Here is a 9,101-nt window from a genome sequence, read left to right as displayed (position 1 = left end):
ATGACTAAATCCATCAGACGACACATTGTCTGAGGAGCAGAAACAAGACCAAAAGGCATGGTGACAAACTGGAATAATCCTTTACCACTGACAGCGAAAGCAGTATATTTCTTGCTCTCTTCACTCAATGGGATCTGTAAGAAGGCCTTAGACAAATTTATCGAAGAGATGTATTTGGCATTCTGAAGTTTGCTCAAAATCACATCAATTCGGGGAATTGGATAAGCATCCCTGTTAGTGGTGATACTGTTTAGTTTTCGACCATCAAAGCAGATCCTGAAGGATCCATCCTTCTTCTTTGTTAACCAGAGTGGGGAACAATAGGACGACGTTGAATGTTCTATGATATTTAAAGCAAGCATCGAATCTACTTCTTTTTCTAAATCTGCCTGCCAGGCTTGAGGTATGGGATACTGATATAATCTGAAAGGAGTAGGATTTCCCACCTCAATAGTGTGAGATATTAATGAAGTACGGCCTAGTTTGTCATTTGAAGAAATAGTAGTAAACTGAGAGATCATATTCTCCAATTGCCTTTGTTCAGAACTAGATAAACTGGAAAAATCATGTATAGCACTAAGGGTAGACAGATTGAATTCAGATATGGAAAAAGAAAAATCAGAACAACTTAAAGTGCTATTAAAAGCATTGAAAAAGTCCATACCTAAAATTATAGAATTCTGTACAGAAGGAATAACATAAAATGTAATTTGCCTACATAAATTTGCCACTGTGATTTCAATTTGTAGTTTGCCTGTAATAGACTGAACTGTACCATCTGCTGTAGATACTTGCAAGGATGAAATGGGCATAATGGGAATATTAGCATTTTTCAATAAATTTAATGAATGTGCTCCTATCAACGAAATATTAGAGCCACTATCTAATAAAGCTAAACACGATTGTCCTAAAATTTGGATAGGTAAATATGGCCTATTATCATTTTGTTTCCTAACCAATAAAGAATTAATATCTAAATCTAAAATATTTGGTTGGCTACAACCGTTATATGGAACTACTTCACTATCAAAAACATTATACTTAACACTACTCATTAAAGAAGAATTTGTGGGTTTGTAATCATGTGAATCCTGCGAATTCAACGTATCCTGACTCAAAGTTAATTTCTGGACTGATTTTGATTTGTGGTGTGTGCTTGTTTCTTGAATGATACTCTCTACCCTTTCCGACTGGAAGATGGGTTTGAGTTGCTGGGTGTGCTTGGGCCAGCGGTCTCGTTTTCTGATGGGGTTTGATTCCCTGATTGGGTGTTGGACGGAGAAACGCTCAGGGGACGGACCTCCGACATTTCGTTTCCCGAACACTTAAAACAATTTCTTTTGAGAGTATTTTCCCTACCGCAACCGTGGCAGAAAATACGAGTTTGTGGGATACCACAATCATTGAACTTATGATTAGACTGGTGACAATTCCAGCAAACAACAGAACTCCACGTTGGGCGCCAATGTAACAAATAACTACTTTGCAGTAGTATTTGTAGAACTAGAATGCTAAGGTGAAATGAGTGAGTGGGTGAGGAACTGATAATAGAAGTATGGGGAGACAGAGGCAAACTAAATAGAATTGGCTAGCAAGAAATGCAAGAGAACGACTTGACACTCAAGGATGGGTACGGCTCGTTTGCATGCCTGTCGAAGAACAGTAGCTTAAACTAAAGAGGGATGATGACTAGAACCAGAAATATGAATATAAAAAGAGAGGCTTATAAAATAGATAGAATAAATATTAATATAATAAAAATAGAAAAATATAAGAGATAAATAAAATAGACTAAATTGCGGGCGCCAGAAGTAGGGATGGACCGAACTCCCAGGTATCTTACACTGCTGTAAATTATTCAATATATTAAATTATTAAATTCAAAAATGGGAAAAAAATAATTGATATACAAACAAATAAATATTTATTAAAATATAACTACCTAGATTATTGACAACCTCTGAGTTAGAAAAAATACAACCTATGTAACTCTAAAATGACAATTTGACTTAACTACTTATCTGAATATGAGTATACAACTATAATTACATTAGTACTGGGGTAGCTCTTATATGGAGCGTACCCCCAACTTACACTAAGGTTAAACAACAACCTTCACCAAATAATCGTACGATTGTAATACGTACAGCAACGTTAAATACTACAAGAAATCAATACTAAAATACCTACCTAGGATGAACCATACAAATATATATAACTCAATGAGTTGAATAGGCAACACCTAACTGAACCAACGCAGTCCTGGATGATAAAGATCCTTTTTCTGACTCGTGGTTTTTAATAATGACCAAGTAAAACTAATAGCTATCCTGAAGGGATAGGGATTAGGGATTGAATTTAATTTAATAACAAATGAATTTAAGTTAAGCAAACAAATTGGGAATTTAAATTACAAGAAACAAGCTAATAATATTAAAATATATATATAGTTATATGAAAAATATGGGAAACAAGTCTAATAATATTAATAAAAAATAAATGTAAGGAACTACTGTATGGGAAAAGGTTATTTGGGCCCAAATTATCCTCTTTTACAAAGAGACATACAGGTGTGGGAGCGCTATTGAATTATGTGTATGTTAATTACTTAAATGTTCTGGATATTATAAAAAAAATAAGTGTATAAGTGTACTGGTATAGGTAGATAACTATTGCACTGTTAAATATAAAAAGTTCCCGAAACAAACCCGATTGACCTGATATTGTCCCCACAAGTTTTCCTTACTACTTCTCAGTAAAGTCTTAAGCACAGAATGGTGCTACGCAGTCAACCGTAACACAGCAATTCTCCAAAATGCAGGATAATGAAGAACAAAAATTACATGTTCCTCTAGTACTTGTCCCCTAGGTGACTTGGTCGAAAAGCGGTCCTTCTCAGGTGGTAGGAGTAGTTAAAAGATTTTCCCCAGTGGCTAAAAACAAATAGAATCCTGGTTTTACTTCCTTGTAATAATGTAGGGAAAAGTCAGAGAAAGAAAAAAAAATCAGGAAGTTTTTATTTAGAATAAAGAAGAATCAGAAAAAGCTATCTCATTAGAAAGGAAAAAACAATCTTCCACTAGACTATTTGGTGACCTTGTCATAAGATTGGCATATAAAATGGCCTTGACTCGATAATATGTAGACAAGTAAGTCTAAAATTTAAATGCTGAATATATTTATTTTGGAAATAGCTTCTCATAAAAAATAGTATAGTTATTAAATGATATGGAATAATGCCAAAGTAGTGTAAGAATTTATGAAAATACCAAATATCGGAACAGAATCGGTGGATATGATGTACGGAATTTACTATGTTTCAGAACTTCATGATTATAATATATAAAATTGGAATTGGGTAATATGTGATGTAACATAACCCCACAAATTAAGAGAGATAATTTTATAAGATTTATGACAAAATACTTTCCCTCTGAGTGGATATTACATACAATGAAATAGTTAAAAGATACCAGACTGAATTAATAAGCTCACTGCAAGATTTAATAGTAAAATTTTTTGAAGACGTCAAATAAGACAAAAAACAAATATGGCGTTATAGTAGCGTGTTAAAAAAATCATTTACCAGATAAACCACAACTCACTGCTGCGAACCTCCAACCTCGTTTCTTCAGCCCATTAAACACATACGTAATAAACTTGGATAGTTTCTTTTCAAAATAATACTATGACTTGAAACAAGAATGAAATATTCGCCACTTTTACGTGGATAGGTTATCTGCCACTAGGTACTTATTCGGTTGAAGTCTCCGACCAAAGTGATATCTTATTTTCCGTTCTACGCCGACCATGTCACAATACGGTTCATGGGTTTACCGCCAGGAGTACACAAGGTACAAAACGTACAGGTCTGCTAATCTATAGGTTTGTGATGACGTCAGTGAAAGACGAAATATTTATTAGTAATTGTTTCAAGTAGAATTTAATAACGGAACATTATTAAAATTTAAATCGCATAACAATAAAAATGATTAGAAGTTAACGGAATGTTATACAGTCCGGATTTGAAAGACATGTCCGGATTAGCGTCCGCATTTTTTTCTTTAATAAAAAAAATGAAAAACACTTGGCCCACCGGTGGGAAATTTCATTCTACGCAGCACCTAGTTGAGTTGGTCGCACTGCTTGTCAACAGCGTACGAGCACGAGCGGACAATAATAATAATTTACAGTTAGTTGAGTATGTATGTACGTTTATTTATTTTAAACTGGAGAGATTTTCGATGTCAGTTGCATATTGTAGCGAAACAGGTGTACTTTTAATTATGCCATATGCATTTCGCACATAATATGTACAATGTAGAGGTAGCAACACAGTCAAACTCACATTTTACATTTTCTACAACCCCTTGGACTACCTCTGTCAGGATTTGGCCTTAATAGATTATGGTACCCTAGGTAGAGTACATATTTTCGTAATAGATGGGGTTTTAGGTCGCTGTTTTTGGTTCAATATAAGTAGTAGTTTGTTTAAATAAATCAAATCAGGTCTTGTTTAATAATCATTATAAATAATTGCATCTTAAAATTAAATTTAATAGGGAATCGGGTTATAAAATTTCGTCGAGGATTTTAAATAGGGAATATGTCTGGTAGGTTTGTTTGTTTAAATAGGATATAAAGAGTCACTGACCAACTCATTATATAATAATTAGTATTTTTGCTAGATGAGATACTTAGTTTTTTGGTAACCGTAGCGTTCTTGTCGTGTATCTCACTCTAGCCGAGTTCGATTTAGGGAATATTACTAACTTTTAGTTGTAAGGACTTTGTGCTATTCTAACGGACTTTGATTTGATTGTGTTACTAATACCTTTGCTTAGCGCAGTGTGTAGTGGATACTTACTTGTTAGCGGCTTTTTGGTCCTGTTCGACGTTTACACCACCCACTACCACTGTTATTATGTTTTTAGAGTTATATGTAAATTGTTAACATACATAATACATTTTTTGTTAATATATTTGTTATTAGAAAGGTAGATGTTTTATTTCAGTCAGTATCACCAGTATATAATATAGCAAGACAAGGTTAGTATTTAATATTTTTGTATTTCAGGTGATTGTATCCAGTGTCCTTTATTTCCTGTCATTCGTTATTTCAAAAAAATTTCGAACGTTTCCAACTTCTTGGTTCCGAGAGCCGAGCTGTTCGTTCGAGTTGGCGCCCTTTTTTCTTCTTCTTTCCTGGTTGTACCTCCATATCATTTTATATCTAGCATTCTTATCTACTTTCCTTCCATTTTTGTATTGACGGGTCTCATTTTCTTCCGAATAACTGTCATTTCATTATCCCATCTGTCATTTTATATCTCTAAAGCCAATATTCAGTGTATTGAAGCTAGCCCGAATACTCACTTGAGATTTAGTGTCTCTCTACCCTTTTGACTTTTGCTCCTGAGCTAAGCCACTCTTCATTTTTGTCTTAAATCAGAGTATAGAGATTTCAAGCTATTAATAAGTAGACTAAGATCTCGGAAAATCTTTCTGAAAAAATCAAGATCCATCCCCAAAGAGCGTGATTATAAATGGGCTCATCCATAGTGCACGCTGGTTTCCGAGTCATACAGCCAGCATCGAATCCATGTGCAGATTATCATTCGTATTTAGTTATCAGCGCGCTGGTGCACTTTGGACAGGCCAATTTAAATACAAAAGGTTTAGCTACACTGACGCGAATCGTTTCAGACTGAGGCGAATCGCACAGAGGGATAGAACACCGATAGCTAGAGAAGTGTACAAGAGTGCCAAAAAGGACCTCAATAAAGTCATTAGGAGGTCCAAGCGCACTTGTTGGACGAATCTGTGCGATGCGTTTGAGGAAGACGTATGGGGTGGGGCGTATAAGATAGTCACCAGAACCTTGAGAGTCGAAGCCCCTTATAGAATTACTGAGGTAAGGAAGCGAGATATTGCCAACATTCTCTTCCCCAGGAAGCCTGAGCTGTTGTTCGTGCCTGTCATATGTGAGAGCCCGGAAGCCGTCACCTCTCTGGAACTCTCCAGGGCGGTAGAAGCTATAAAGGCGGGGAGGTCGCCGGGACCTGATCGTGTGCCGCCGGAGGCCATCAAGATTGCGGTAGCGGCGCAGCCTGAGCTAGTTAGATCGTCACTGTCCCAGCTCCTCGTGTCCCAGGTTTTTCCTGATGAACTGAAACGGGCGCGCCTCACCCTTATACCGAAACCCGGTAAAGATCCGCAAGAGGCCAGCGCCTATCGACCGATCTGTCTCCTAGACTGCCTAGGCAAACTATATGAGAATATAGTCAAGAACCGCCTACTCAAATAGGCAATATGGCTTTAGGAAGGCGAGATCGGCGGTAGGCGCTGTCAGGCACATCACGGAAAACGTGAGAAATACTAAGAGGAGATGGGCCGTACTAATAATGTTCGACGTAAAAAACGCGTTCAACTCGGCGAACTGGGGGCATATCATCAGCAAGATGGAAGCCCTCAATCTGCCCACCTATCTTATTAATATAATAAAGAGCTATCTGTCCAACAGGCTCCTAAAAATCGATAACAACGATAACATTAAGCTTTCGGCCGGCGTCCCCCAGGGGTCGGTCCTCGGACCGACACTCTGGAATATTCTTTACGACGGAGTTCTTAGGTTGCGTTACGGGCGGTCTTGCGAGGCGGTCGCGTACGCGGACGACTTGGCAATCCTTATAACTCACGACGATTATCGGGAGTTAGTAGAGGTAGCGGGGCGATGTTTCGGTCGTGTGAGCGCTTGGATGACTGAAAACGATCTTGAGCTTGCAAGCGCTAAGACAGAGGTGGTGGTCCTTAAGTCACCGAGAGGCGGACCCGACCTGTTGTTTCGCTTCGGAAACAACGGGGTCAAACCTTCCTCTTGCGCCAAATATCTGGGAATAGACCTCGAGCGAGGACTTAGGTTCTCCAAGCACCTCACAAGGGTGGTAGGGAAGGCCGAGGCACAAACTGCAGCCCTCCGGAGAATAACACCAAACATCGGAGGGCCTGGTAGTGCCAAGAGGAGACTGTACCTCAATATTGTACAGTCGACCCTTCTCTACGGAGCACCGGTCTGGATCGAGGCTCTAAGGTACCAAAAATATAAAGATATGTTAAACAAGGCGCAGAGGAAGCCTCTGCTGAACGTATGCAGTGCATACCGGACGGTATCAACCACGGCCCTGCAAGTAATCGCGGGCGCCCCTCCTATCCACCTGCTAGCCAGGGAACGTACGTCCCTCTACAAAACACCGGACGGTCAATTGCCGGAAGCAAGAGCGGTCGTCAGAGAACGGCTTCTGGCGGACTGGCAGGCGGAATGGGAGGCGGAACACAATAAGGCAAAGTAGACGAAGAGATTAATCCCGAATGTGAAGTCGTGGTTCGCTTGCAAGTTCAAGAGGACCAACTTCTATTTTACACAATTTCTAACGAGACATGGTTCGTTCCGAGCGTTCACACACCGCATCGGGAAGGCTAACGATGACCTGTGCCTGACCTGCCGCGTGAGGGAGGACGCGGAGCACTGCGTTTTTCGGTGCAGCGTCTACGCTCGCGGGCAGGCCAGGCTCAGAAACCGATTCGGGGATATAGGTCCGGACAACATATTAAACCTCGCGTTAGAAAATAGAAACAGCTACGAATACATAATTGACGTCGTAACTAATATAATTAAAGAAAGGGCGATACTCGAGCGCGCAGAGCAAAACGGATAAGGGGGTTTCCTCACCATCCTCATATAAATAAAAAAATAAATAAATAAATAAAAAAGAAATTAATAAGTAAAAAATAAAAAAAAAATAATAATGTTAATAATAATAACAAAAGCACTTTCGATCATATGTAGAGACCTAAACTTGATCCTTAATAAATCTAAGTCCTATCACTTCCCGATTGGTGCTTAGCCCACTTTCCACTTCACGAAAATAATATCCGCCTATTCCTGCCGTTCTTAGGCAGATAAATAGGACACACATGTTTCTAACTTATATCCTAGACAGCGCGGAATGTCCCCATGTATCGTTCTCTAAAGAACACGTCCAGGGATATTCTGGGTCGGAAGAGGGGGTGGTTTTAGTTGGTAGGCGGCTGGTTATGGGGATCATGCAGGACGCATGGATCATACTCTGGTCTGTGGGCCCTAGCGTGTTCTCCTCTCCTGTCCGAGTCCAACAGTACTAGGGACACCTTCCCTAGTCTGCTAAGAGCGTTCCACCTCAATCCAAAAAAAAAGCTACACTGACGCGGCGTCGGCTGTCTGGAACTCGATTGTTGACCCTTCGCTTCGTTATCGAACGTATTCGCTTCGTATCTGTTTAGTGTACAGATAGCGAAGGATCGATAACGAAGCAAAGGGTCAAAAATCGAGGTCCTGACTCGTAAACCAGCGTGCACTATGGACGCGCCCTAACCGAGTACACACATGCCCGTAAATTAGGAAAGTAGCTTGGGCAAAACCCAGTAAATAGCATCTACAAAACACATGTTCGAATAATTGGCATGACAGTAGCTTGCACGCCTATATGGCACGTTTACACGTATCCAGTAACTTTCGCTAGTCTCACTGACATGCCAGTGCTTGACTAGGACAGCGATAGATAGGTATGTTCACACGTATGTAGTAGCTGCCGCCAGTCTCACTGGCACTCTTATTAAAAATCCAACTACTGCCTCTGAAACTTTACTCTTCACAGGTACGCTATTTAGCAACTGGAACGATCTGTTTACACGTATCTACAACCACTGGCGCGAGGTTAGAGGGGACGCGGACGAGGGCCACTAGCATGAAAAATAGACCAGATTTCTATTCGAGACAACGCTGGCAGAGAGCGCTGGACTGGCGCAAAAAAGTGTTTACATAATGCCGCTACTAGCACGAGAAATCAAATTGTTTGTAATTAGCTGGCATGCCAGGATTTCGCATGCCAGTTAAATTACACAATTGTCAGTTTGGAGACAGTAGCTGGTGCTTGCTAGGTACTTTTATGCACAGGCCCGGCCCCAGGGGTGGGCGAACTGGGCGGCCGCCCAGGGCGGCGAATTTAGGGGCGGCAATTTTAAGAGGACAGCCAATTTTTGAAATTGAAGAAATACTAAATTAT

The 9,101-nt window shown here is 39.8% G+C and overlaps 1 long non-coding RNA gene across 1 annotated transcript; it reads right to left on the bottom strand.

The window, feature by feature from the left end:
• Nucleotides 1-1,907: 1,907 nt before the first annotated feature.
• Nucleotides 1,908-3,942, bottom strand: LOC126887714 (uncharacterized). Its single transcript, XR_007699157.1, has 2 exons — nt 3,701-3,942; nt 1,908-2,933 (listed from the first exon to the last, which is right to left on the bottom strand). It is a non-coding gene; the product is annotated as an uncharacterized LOC126887714 (long non-coding RNA).
• Between the last annotated feature and the right edge of the window lie 5,159 nt (nt 3,943-9,101).

This window comes from Diabrotica virgifera, chromosome 7 (assembly GCF_917563875.1).
Source record: "Diabrotica virgifera virgifera chromosome 7, PGI_DIABVI_V3a".
NCBI lineage: Eukaryota > Metazoa > Arthropoda > Insecta > Coleoptera > Chrysomelidae > Diabrotica > Diabrotica virgifera.
Note: the sequence above shows the minus strand (reverse complement) of the source record. Positions and strands in the feature narration are given on the sequence as shown.